The sequence below is a fragment of the Apodemus sylvaticus genome, chromosome 12, assembly GCF_947179515.1.
Source record: "Apodemus sylvaticus chromosome 12, mApoSyl1.1, whole genome shotgun sequence".
Lineage (NCBI taxonomy): Eukaryota > Metazoa > Chordata > Mammalia > Rodentia > Muridae > Apodemus > Apodemus sylvaticus.
In genome coordinates, this window is record NC_067483.1 from 98772713 (window position 1) to 98785448 (window position 12736).

The 12736-nt window shown below is 47.6% G+C and overlaps 1 protein-coding gene across 1 annotated transcript in view; it reads left to right on the forward strand.

Annotated features, from left to right (window-relative positions):
* Positions 1-12736, forward strand: part of Nek2 (NIMA related kinase 2) — a 712524-nt gene that overhangs the window by 45285 nt on the left and 654503 nt on the right. The gene's annotated exons all lie outside the window — the stretch shown is intronic.

Consider the following 12736-nt stretch of genomic DNA (forward strand, 5'->3'; position numbering starts at 1 on the left):
GACCCCGCTAGCAGCTGTGGGTTAACGTAGACATTCGGCGGCCTTGTGTTCCCACGCTCGCGGGCCGCGCCCACGCAGGGGCCCTCAAAACTCGCTAGGAACCCGAGGTCCTAGTGACGGGACACCGACGGTTCGGTTTTGATTTTTGTTTTTAATAACAACCACAAAACGTTTTAAATGAACAGGGAATTCTCCACGAAAGTCAGAGCTCAGAAAGAGGAACGACTTGGAGAGATCAGAGACCACCTAGCGCAGGGATAAGAAGGGACTGGAAAAAGGCGGCTTGGCTAGTCCCGGAAAGAGGACGCTTTGATCTCTACGCGCCCGGCCTGGACATCAGGAAATATTTAGAGAAAAACCGTCTCCAGGTTTCGAGTGTCTGTCTGCAGGAACAGAGGGTTGTGCTGGGGACCTGGTGGCCAGAACACGGGACCCTTTGTTCTCAAATCTGTCGGCGGGAAAGGCTGGGCGAAGGACTCGATTTCAGGCCAAGGCCTCAGCAGACTTGGGTTTGAACCTTAAAATAGTTTCCCGGTTCTGAACCAGTAATTCTGAGGGTCTGGGCTGAGCGCAAGACCCCAGGCGGGTCTCCATAGCTCACCAAGGGTTAGAAGTGCACGTGGCTGCGGCCCAGGAATCGCGCACCTGCCTGGGAGGCGTTCGCGGGCACACATGGCGCAGGACGCCGAGGTGTAAGGACAGAGGCACCTGCTAACAGCGGCTTTTGAGAGGAAGGCGAGCAGAAGACTACAAGGTGGTACTTTGGGGTGAGAAGCAGAATTGACCGGTGCCGCTGCCTCCATAGCACCTGCCAACGGGACTGTTCCGGTCCTGAGGAAAGGTCGCACACGGTATTACACCATAAGGAACTGATGTCCCCTGAGACAGACACTCGGGGCAAAATCAAGTTCTCAGCACCCGGGTTCCTCCAGTCCAAGGCAGTCTCTCCCTCGACAGCCCCTGCCCTCCATCAAGGCCCCCGGAGTCTCTCCATCCTCGCTGGCCCGTGATGGCCTGGGGTGGTTCCTTCGCCGGGATCCTCTTAGATCCTGCCAGGATCTGACGGGATTGCAGTAGCGTCGCGCGGGAAGCACCAGGCGAATGTTTTGCTTTGGGTTTTGCCTTGGTAACAGCTCTCGGGGCCCCACCCTCTGTCTCCCACGCCCACACCCTGCTCCACACCTCCACAGCCCGGCCTCCAGCCGACCTGCCGGCAGGTAAACCCTGGGCATGTCGGCACAACCCCGAAGAATGTCAGGTGCCTAGAAATGAAAGTCGTTTGGGATCTCCTCGTACCTGCCCTATCTTTTCACAGGCTGCCCTGGAATAAACAAACACCACTGTACGGTGTAACAGGGAGATGGAGGGGGGCACATGAACCCCACCCCAAGCCGCTGGGAACCCCGACAGAAATCCTTATTGTTTAAACCAGCGTTCTATGCAGCTGGGTCCTGTCTTCAAGTGGAAGGCTCCGCCGGTAGTCTTGAGATCCCAAGCTCCCTCAGAACCGTGGAAGGGTAGCGTGGACAGAAGTCGGCAGAGCTTTGTGGGCACCTGGTCATGACCGCGGTGCCCTCACCCACTCCCGTCTTCCTGCTATTCTAACCATTAGTTTTCAGCCTCCAAGTCGCACCTGGATAGAAACTCTCTGTTGTTTACAGAGCTCTGAGTCTGACATCCTCTGCCTTCTCCTCTTACTGAAACCCTAAAAGCGATAAGTCGGCTTGGATTCCCTCCCCCACTTGGATGAAACGCCTATCCCAGGCAAACAAAAGTCACTTTCTGCCGGTCTCAGTCCCCTGGGCTCCCAGGAGAATCGTAAAGCGCCTGAGAAAAACGGGAAGGAAGAGCCCTAAGGTCTGGACCAAAGGAAGTTGTCAACATCAGAGTCCCCTCGCTTCTCACTTTACCCTGACTTAACATCCCAGTGTCCAGGGTGTGCACTGGCTAATACGCACTCAGAGGGGCAAGAAAAGCTCCCAGCACCCAAGCCTTCGCTGCAAAAGAAGGCCTGTCCAGCCCGAGCAGAAAGCCCCTGGCTAACGGGATTTCAGGGGTTAATCTCCAGTCAAAGAGGGTTAAGCAGAAACTTGAATGTTGTGGAGTTTTGTGCCAGAGAACCTCCGGGGAGCCCATATGCAGCTCAGCCCCGTCTGTCTTGCTGAGTGAGATAAGAATTGGAGACTTCATGCTGGGGCACGTACCAAAGGAAGAGGGAAAATTAAAAGGGGAGGAGAAAGGAACCAGGCAGCTAAAAACAGTCCCCTTGTGGCAACCAAAACCAAACACAAAAACATTACAGTGAGCCAAAAGCAAAAAAGGAAAAAAGAAAGTTCAGAGATATTTAAAGGTTTTTGCAATTCAGAGGGCAATCCCTCCTTCCACAGTCCTCTGCCTCTTTAACTCGGTTCTCCAGACTCTGGGGCTGTATTTGCTCAGAGTCCAGAAACAAGGTTTCCAAGGAAGCTTGAGCAGACCGGCTGACCTGTCGTACACTGGTCTTGACCCCACTTCTTGACCTTGGAAAGGGAGTCGAGTGGATTTCTCCAGAACCCATGCTCTTGGCCGAGCCGAATGTGAGAATTACTAATTTAAGTCTCTAAAAGTACATCCTCAGGGAAAGAAAACAGTGCACAGTGGGCACTCAAGTAAGGAAGACCCTTGGTTGGCTTGTGACTGCTGCACTCAGGGGCCGTGGCTCCTAGCTCCATCCTCTGGTTTTATCTCCAGGTTTAAGTGTTCTCTCTGGCACATTGAAGGGGGTGTAGAAACAGTAGCACCTGGTACCTAAGCCGGAGGCTCACAGTTGGAATCTTCAGTGATGGTGTCTGTAACTGTGGACCAGGAAGGCTGTCTAGTATATCCTCTGTCCCCTTCATCATTGAAAAACACCCAGAGTGACAGTCATGAGGTGGGCTTCCCAGGAGAAAGCCATAGGAGTAAAACCACCTTCTCCACCCCAACCTCTAATCAGACACCGGGTTTCTGGTGCTGGATGACGGTGGCAAACAGCTGCACACCGCCCTGAGCTGCCCGGGGAGTCCAGTTCCCCTGTTTCTGCCTTCTTTATCTTGAGAAAGGCAGGTCCTCTTCCCAGGGTTTCAATTGTATTGTTGTGGAGGTCCCTGGGCTGGACTGGGGGGGTCCTGAAATGGAGATTCTCTTCCCCAAGCCACCCAACTGCCCTGCAGATTTCTGAGAGTCAAAAGAGGAAGCTCTGGGGGAAAACCCAACCATTAACTCATTTTACAGTCACATTTCTCAGGAAACTACAGCAAGAAGGCTGTCAGATAGGATTCCAGCGCACAGACGATCCTCTATTTCCTGCTTCTCTCTCAACACTTCCAAACTTTAACTCATGTGGGGACCCAGCCACAGAAGAGCTTACCCAACGCAGGGACGGGATCTTTTGAGGACGTCTTGTATACAGACGTCAACTTTAGACCAAATCTAGGTAGCAGCTGTCCCCACTTCAGAGAGGAGATCCCAGGGCCCCAGAAATCTGAGATGAGATCAGGGAAGCCCTGGTGATAGCAGGATGTGGTAGGTCTGAGACCTGCCCACCGGTTCACCTCCAGCAACTAGGTGGCTATGTAAGTCGTAAATGTACTGCCTTAGCTTGGCAATGCACAAAATTAGGTTATTTAACATTATTTCCCCTTAAAGCATTGCTATAAATTTCAGATAATATGATAGATGTGGAAGTGAGTTGAAAATAGTTTAAAAAATCATGCTGATGGATATCTAGCTGGGCGTGGCCATGTGTGCTTGTGGAACTAAGATGAGAACATTAACGTTTGAGGCTACCTGTGAGGAAAGCAGTGAGAGCCAGCCTGGGATACACAGCAGGACTCTTGTCTCTAAAACAAAAGCAAGGGCCTCTTACAATAGTATTTTACCATTATGAGAATTAGGGAAAAGGCAAAAGAAAAAGTACCTGTAATCCCAACACTGTCAGTATTTTGAGTTATTTTTCTTTTTTCTTTTTTTCTTTCATACACATGATTTTAAGATACAGTTATGATTTTATATACTTGCAACTTTTGGACCTATTCTTTTGCTTATCGTTCTGGATGGTATATTACCTTCATTTTTTCCTTCTTTAAATTATGCCCATTTTATTGTAAGACATGGGACACATACCATTGTTTCATAGAACAAATATACATACATAGATTTGAATGATAAAATATACTAAGGATTACACTGTAAGCAGACTACCACCTCCAGTGTTTAGAAGCCCACATATGACCCTCCTGATGCTACCTGCTCCTGCCTCCTCATGGGAACCACCACCTGGACTCATTGCCATAGTCAGTGGGAGCTCATGGGTGCTGTATAACTTAACTCGTGGTACTCTTCGTTAGTATTTGGGGTGCTTACCAACATTTTGCTAACGTGCTCGACATACCAACCACCAGCTTCCCTTGGGGTTACTTAGATGGAGTTAGGAGAGGGTCTTGGCTCAATCTTCAAGTGCTGCACACCCTGGAAGAGAGACGGCTCCCAGGAGCCAGGGACAACCTGTGTGTCCTTCCTCGTTTGCTAACATCCAAAGAAAAAACCATGCAAGCGCTTTTCCCATGGATCATGTCCCTTGACCCTTCTACTTACTCCTGAGACCCTTTGATACTCTCTGCCCTTTGTGGAGGTGGAAACCAAGCCTGCACATGAGAGAGATAACCAGCAGGACTGTCAGCACCAGCACTGCTTCTGCCTGCGCCTTCCTGCAGAATCCTCATGGTGGCTAAGCAGTGCTGCAGTCCTGGCACCTCTATACCAGCATAGTGACATGGAGGACAAACAGAATAACTAACCCCTCCTTGGTCTGCACCTGGAGCCAGTGCCAGAGTCAGGTGGCACTGGTCTTCAGAACTATACAACACCAGGTCTAAAAGGAGTCTGGACATCATGGGCTTCCGTCTGTCCCAAACACAGGCACAGGACTCTACACCAGAGCCTCAGAGCAAAGGCAGGATCTGCCGGGGCATCTGCTGTATACAGCAGGTGCTTCCAGCACTGTTTTACCTTACACAAGTATGAGTGTGCTGAACTGGAATGTAAGTCCTATGAGAATGTTTAAAGACAACGAGAATGTATCAACTATTTTCTAGCCTTGGGTGTGATGTACCCCTGGAAGTCAGATGCAAGGACCCTGAGGAGATTTGCTTTTTGTTTGTTCGTTGGGTTGGTTGTTTATTCTCTTTAGAAAATATTAGCAAGCTGCTTTGGTGAATAATAGCTGTAATCCCAACACTCAGAAGACTGGAGCAGAAGCTTGGGGGTAACCTGGGTTACATAGTGAATCCCAAGCCAGTACCAGTCCCTGTCTCAAAAGAAACCCAGCTGGCCTTAAAGTCACAGATCCACTGGCCTCTGCCTCTAGAGTGTTGGGATTGGAGGCAGGCATCAATATACCAGATTCTCTTTCTTCTCTGGGCATTAGTCTCATAGACCCCAAAGTTGTCAGAAATGACTACACATCAATTTGGAAAGTTCCATCTCAGAATAACTGACTGACTTGAAAAGAAATATTTGTTTAAAAAAAATCAATATGTGGGGACTGGAGAGATGGCTCAGTGGTTAAGAGCACTGACTGCTCTTCCGAAGGTCCTGAGTTCGATTTCCAGCAACCACATGGTGGCTCACAACCATCCATAATGAGATCTGATGCCTTCTTCTGGGGTGTCTGAAGACAGCAACAGTCTACTTACATATAATAAATAAATAAATCTTTTTAAAAAAATCAATATGTGGCCTGGTCACAATTACTATTTATTCAGAACACGTTTACATGCAAGGCACATAGTAAGAACCCTCAAAAAATCCTAGTGTCTTATTTGATCTTCATACTGGTTCTGTTGGGCTGGTACTATTTTCTCAGTTTTATAGACAAGGAGAGCAAGCTCAGAAAAGCTAAAGAAAACTGCTCATCAGTGCTTGAGTCCAACACAGGCCTGGTGGACTTCAAGACTTCTGCCTTCTGGATTCTTGCCTTCTGGATTCTAGAGAGCTTTGCCTGTGCTTATTTCCTTGAACTGTGTGGTCTGTGTTAAACAGGTCCTTCTTACCCAGCCTCCCAAGAGCTAGATGCTTGTTGACCTTACCAGGAAATTCATACTCCTGAAATTCCAGAAGATTCACACTTGGAAAATGCCAGCAGCTCCGTGTGCCTTCTATGATACTGAACTCCCTGCCAAATTTGCCATTATTCCCTAATTTGCTTTACCCACAGACATAAGCCCTGCTATTGACTGAGTAAGCTGAGCAGGGCTTTTTAGACTTTTATTCTGTTTCCCGAAATATGAAAAACTGAAGTCATCTGATGATGAACTCAGTACTTGACTGAGTCACTCCCGTGAGCTGAGACTCATTAATCAATCCATCAGATCATCACCTATTTTGCTCTCAGCAGTGTGCTCCCAAGGGCAGGATAGGAACCCTCCTTGACCTTGAGGAGATTAAAATCTTCAGGTGGCAAATTAGCATATAAAATAGTCTCCTCATCTGACAGTAAATATTTTAACAAGTGCCTACTGTGTTCTGGCACTGTGTCAGGCTCAGAGTCACAGTGAAACATCTCAACTCTCCAACACTCATGGGGAGACAGGCATAGCCACAGTAGTGACAACTCCCTGTCACACGGGCTGACCCGGGGCAGAGAGGCTGTGTCCGGGGAAATTGACGATCGTTGATAAATGAGTGGCTTATAAATGTCTTCTTAGGCAAAGGAGGAGAAAGAAGGCGTCCCAGACAGAGGTGGACAAAACCATGGGCATCAGACTTCTCTCTGCCCAGTCAGTCCCAGCTCCTTGTCCGGTTCCACACAACAGATCTACACAGACAATGAAGGAAACAAAGATCTGTGAAGGCAAGGGGCAGTGTGGCGAACAGGACTCAGGGGCTGAGCTGAAGAAACCTCCACGGAGATAGAGCTGGTGACCAGCTATTAAGGAGCAACGAAGCTTTTGATAATCAGAACTATGTCCCCAGGGACAAATGTGTATGTTGGGAGGCAGGGGATATCACAGGGTCTTTCAGTAGCAAATATGCGTGAACAAAAATGTTAGCCCAGGGTAGCTAGCTTGCTCGATAGCTGCTGCACACCAGACAGGTGAAGATTCAAGGCTAGGAAGAAGAGGAAAGTGGGCCCTACTTCAGTGTATGTTTCTTGTGAAATAAAAATTATCCGTAAAGCAGTGCTCTGGTATGTTCTGAAATTTAAAGTGTGCCCCCACCCCCGTTTCCATCTTGTTGTTTTACAGTTCAGGATTCCATCATTTAAACTGAATTTGGGAGAGGGTTCACTTTATCAGCACCTGGCGATGTGAGCAGAGGGGATTCAGGGACTTAGATGTGAGCATCAAATACAAAATGCAGAAAGAAAGCTGACTGGAGGTGAGACTCTAGTCCTGGGGAACAAACCAAGAGACAGCCTCTGAGTGGCAGCATGTTGGGGACTCCAAGTGACAGAAAGTAAGAAGGGGGTCAGGAAGAATGGGGCACCAGAATAGGGGTTTGGAAATTTACTCTTTATTAGCAAGCACCAAGTAAGTCTACTCCACTGGTCTGAAGCTGGGCACAGGGCTTTCCTGAGGCTTGGCAGGGCCATTGCCACGACTGTGGCAAATGGACAATGGAATTGACCAGCAAGGAACCAGAAGAAGCCAACAGTCCTCAATCAGCATAACTGACAACTTGAAAAGCTGTAAATTTAAGTAACAGTCCACAAGGCCCATCATTATGTGCGATTGATATATGTTAACAGAAAGATTATATAAAGACTTTCTTTGCTGGGTGTGGCGGTACATATAAGTGGGAAACTGTGGCAGGACAATGCATTCATTACTAGCTTTGGCTACAAAAGGAGTTTGAAGCCAGCCTGACTTGGAAAAAAAAATGATGTGGGGGGGAATAATTAAAAGGTTTTGTTTCTTTGTTTGTTTGTTTTAATGCTCTGCCACTATTTAAAAGCAAAAAACCAAATCAAACAAACAAACAAAAAAGCCACAAAACCTGCTTACATACCAGCACTCTGAAAGCCCCAGCAGGAGATGGTCATTTTGAGAGCACCCAGAGCCGCAGAGCAAATTCCAGGTCAGCATTTGTCAGAAAGAAAAGATAAGAGGTCGTTTATAAAGGAGTTGTAACTTAGAGGATTCAGGTTGAACAATGTAAGGCTTAAAAAGCAAGACAATACATTGTAAACAGAACAGTGGGGATTCAACGAAAGTGTTAGCCAATAATAAAAACAAGATTAAGAGGGTGCCCTAATTATTACAAGACTCTCATTCTCCTTGGCGGGTGATTTTTTTTTTCTTCCTCTGCTTAGAGATTCCTGAACTGACACATGTTCTATAGCAGGGATAAGGTATCTGTGAATCAACAAAGACAGAAGTTTATGTCGGGATGAGGGAAAAAGAAAGGAAACCAGCTGCTTTCAAAGAACACCACTGCAGACTTGCCCAGCCTAGAAAGGGCTGAGATTCCATCCAGACAGAATCTTGGCTCGGTGAATGCATTTATGGAATCCCTGCCCGATGTCAGGGATGAGAAGAAACAGGAGGAATAACCATTTCCCAGGCAGGACGTGGACTGTCTAATCCTTAGTGAAGTAATCGTCCCTCTAACCCTGCAGCCCGAGGACACAGATCAGAGGTGCATTTATCTACACCAACACCAGCAAACGCTCAGGTCTTTCTTCCACACAGACAGAACAACCTTGGAAACCTTCCAAGGCTCAGGTTCCCCCATGTTAACCAGGGTGAAGCCCAGAAGGCAACAGGTATCCCAGCTCTACCATTTCTTGGCCTGGAAGTAGAAATGCCTCCGTTAACAGGGCTGACCCTGGAGAGATGTGTGGCATTGAGACACACATACAGAGAAAAGGAAACCCCTAGGGATGGGGAGGGGGTTAGTAAGCAAGATGCAGCCAGTCTGCTGGCCCTTCCCTCCCTCAGCTGCTCTCCCTCCCTTAACACACTAGTCTCTACTATTCCAGAATGTCTCTCTTATTCTCTTAGTCTCTATCTGGCTTCCCCATTATTCTCTCCTGCTACCCTGCTTCCCTCGCCCGCCATGTCTGGTCTGCTCTCTATATTCAGTCTACTTTTTTCTCTTTCTGCTCTGGACTCTTCCTGGCTCTGAAGTACATGAGTCACGTCAGCAGTTTCTTTACTGTACCACTTCAAAAGCTGTCATTAATTAGCAAATTTTCAGGCCATCCAGGGCTACACAGCAAGACCACAAGATGCAAATCAGGTACTGTGGCACAGGCTTGCAGTCTCAATGCTTAAGAGTACTGAGGCAGGAGGATTACTGTGAATCCAAGGCCAACCTGAGTGAATGAATTCCAGGCCTGTTTGGTCTATACTGTGAGAGTTAAAAAAGAAAAAGAAAAAGAAAGTAGCAAGATATATACATTATAAACACAATAATTAAACAATGAGAAGCCAGCATAGCTACAAAAGTAACAAACCACTTAGAGAGCAGATACTTAGAATACAGAAAGTTGACAGTAAGCCGAAGCATCTGCAATGATAACTTTTGAAATTCCCTACTGTCTAGTGATGGTACCTTAGGAAGGAAGCCCTTGCCCGAGTCCCTCCCTGTTGATCCAGGAGGGACTCAGGCAAGGAGGAGACACAGCTAGAGACACGTGACTAGTCATAGTAAAATCACACAGGGCGCTTGTACTGTCCCAGTCTCTGATGGACCTGCCTGGCTGGATCTGACCTCCTTTCCCTAATCCAGGACACTCACACTTTGCTGATCTAAAAAGGGCCCCAGCCATACAGAGTTGCTTTGAGGAAGACCACATCTCCTTAGCCCTGCAGTGTTTACTGAGTACACACCACACACCCCAGTGTGAAAGTGTGGAGCCACAGCGGAGTCACTCACCAGAGGCCCTCCATGGTTTTCCTTTTACATTTACCCTAAAGAGAAATGAGACCACATGGAAATCCAGAGACAACCATCACAAAGCCCAGTATTTAGAAAATGGAAACAGCTCAGGCTGTTGTGTTGCATTAAAGATGCTGCCACGGTCCAGAGAGGAGAGTCTCTCTCTCTCTCTCTCTCTTTCTCTCTCTCTCTCTCTCTCTCTCTCTGTGTGTGTGTGTGTGTGTCTGTCTGTCTGTCTGTCTGTCTGTCTCTCTCTCTCTCTCTCTCTCTCTGTGTGTGTGTGTGTGTGTGTGTCTGTGTGTCTGTGTGTCTGTCTGTCTGTCTCTCTCTCTCTCTCTCTGTCTCTCTCTGTCTCTCTCTCTCTGTGTGTGTGTGTGTGTGTGTTTACGGAACCTTAGCTGTAACTTTCACAGTCCCTACAGTGACTTCTGCATTGGCTCTTTACACATCCCTTACACGTCCCGACATGCAGCGCCCAAGGAAACACAAACTGAAAAGGAAACCAATGTTCCACCTGAGTCACCACCGTGTTTCCTTTTATCACCAAAGCAATGAACTCCCACACAATTGAGGCGCGCTCTATTTAGGTTTTAGAAACGTCATCCCCCGTAATTAAAGAGGGCTATTACTGTACAGTAAACAATTAGAAAACATGTTCTTAGAAACATCTCTCTGATTCATAAACGTTTGTGTGGTGAGGTAAGAGAGGTGGAACTCTCTGCTAACAGCTGGCGATAAGGATCAGGGGATCCTCTCTTCACACAGTCAATCTCGAAGTGGAAAAACTGAGAAGACATGGGACATTTAACTTGTAATGGTTGATGGGGAAAATCTAGCTTTCCTAACAATAATTCACTTGAAATCTGGTTATTCATTCTTTCTTGAAGTATTTATTGATTGTACTCTGCCCTTCCTGGTGGGTGCGGCCCACAGTCCGCTGCACTGCAAAATGCCAACCACTTGGGGCGCTTCTGTGTTTCTAAGTTCCTCTTCCTTCAGCCTAGGATTTCTTTCTTCCAGGCACCCCGACTTCTCCAGCCGTAAAACTGCTATTTTTGCTTATTGTTCAACCTTCCAGTTCTAAGCTGGCCGTGGTGGTGAACACCTGTAATCTCAGCACATGGCCGACAGAGGCAGGATACTAGAAGTTTAGGATCATCTTTGTCTACATAGTGAATGAAGTAGAGGACAGCCTGTACCCCACCCTCACCACCCCCCAAAAAAATCAAAGCCACTCCCTTGTGAACACAGTGTAAGTCACATTCAGGATTAACTATGCCATTTCGGGGACCCACGACAAAATGTAAATGTGGAGTCCCCGTTTCAGAGGGGTATTCAGTTGTGGCTTTAGTAGATGCTACGAGTCCTTGGCTCTCTCACGTCACTCCACTGCAGCCAATGAGCAAATGCTGCCCATCCTGCCTCTGGGAAAGCAGCACTCGGCACTATTTTGGTTTATGAGTAGTGGGTGACCAGTGTGAGCAATCTATTCCAGGGTCACCACAAGCGTCTTCGGACCCAAGCAGAGCGGACAAGCTGCTGGGAGTATAAGGCTAAGACTGGGCCCAGGTTTCCCACTGGATTTGAACCCTTGAGCCCAAGGAACCTGGCACTGGGTAAAGGGTGCAGAAAAGGTTGCCATGAGGCAGGGCTGGTCACATATCTGCCGTGAGGTTCTCAGTGGTGAAGTCTCTCCTCTTTAGTCTTTAAGTCACTTAGACTGGCTTTTCCTACACTTGCTTCTGGTAATCAGAACATTACACATCATACACGTGTGACTCCTGTTTATAGCTTGTGTTTTACGGCTTCTGCAGATGAGCCAGAGTCCAGCGTCCTAGATTCTATCTGTAGACCCGCTCTCTCCTGCCACACTCCTCAGTGGCCCTTCTGTCTCGTTCTCTTTCACTGCTCCATCTTTTCCTACCCTTCCTTCTAAAGGGACAAACTGTGAGAAGCCAGGCGTGGTGACTTGTATTTGTAAACCGGGTGGAGGGATGCAGGGAACACAGTGGCAGGAGGGAGGGGCTACTGTCGGCCAGCCAGTCTAGTCTATTCTGTGAGCCCCAGACTCACTGGGAAACCTTGTATTTAAAGGTAAGGTGGATGAATCAGGAGGAATGACATGCAGGTTTGTCCCTAGACTCTACAGGTACACATGCACATGCACATGCACATGCACACATGCGAGTGCACACACGCCCTTCCCAATATTTAATCTTTTTGGCTTTCTGATTTTGGTTGGTTGGTTTTGAGACAGTCTGCAAACATGCTGTGTAGTGGAACTTGATTCTGCATTCTTGATGTCTGTGCCTCTGTCTCCCAAGTGCAAGGACAGTAAGCAATTTTCATATCTTCCTGTGCTTAAAATTTCTTCCTCCTTCCCTCCCTCTCTCCACCTTCCCTCTTTCCCTTCCTTCCTTCCTTCCTTTTCCAAGACAAGGTTTCTCTGTGTAGCATCCCTGGCTATCCTGGAACTCCCTTTGTAGAACTCACTGCCTGGCTGAAATTTCTTTTAAAATTGCTTTTAATTATGTATATTTGTTAGTGTGTGGCCATGTGAGTGTAAGTGCAGGTACACCTGGAGCAAGTGTGTGGTCATATGTCATGTGAGTGATCATGCGAGTGTAAGTGCAGGTACACCTGGAGCAAGAGTTACAGGTAGGTTGAGCCACCCAACATGGATGCTGGGAATTGTCCGTGGTACTTGGCAAGAACAATACATGCTTACAGCCACAGAGACATCTCTCCAACCCCTGTGTTTCAGATTTCTTACAACAACCCCATTTTAGAATAACCTTAAAGAGCCTTACTATCAAAGATGAATGAATGGACT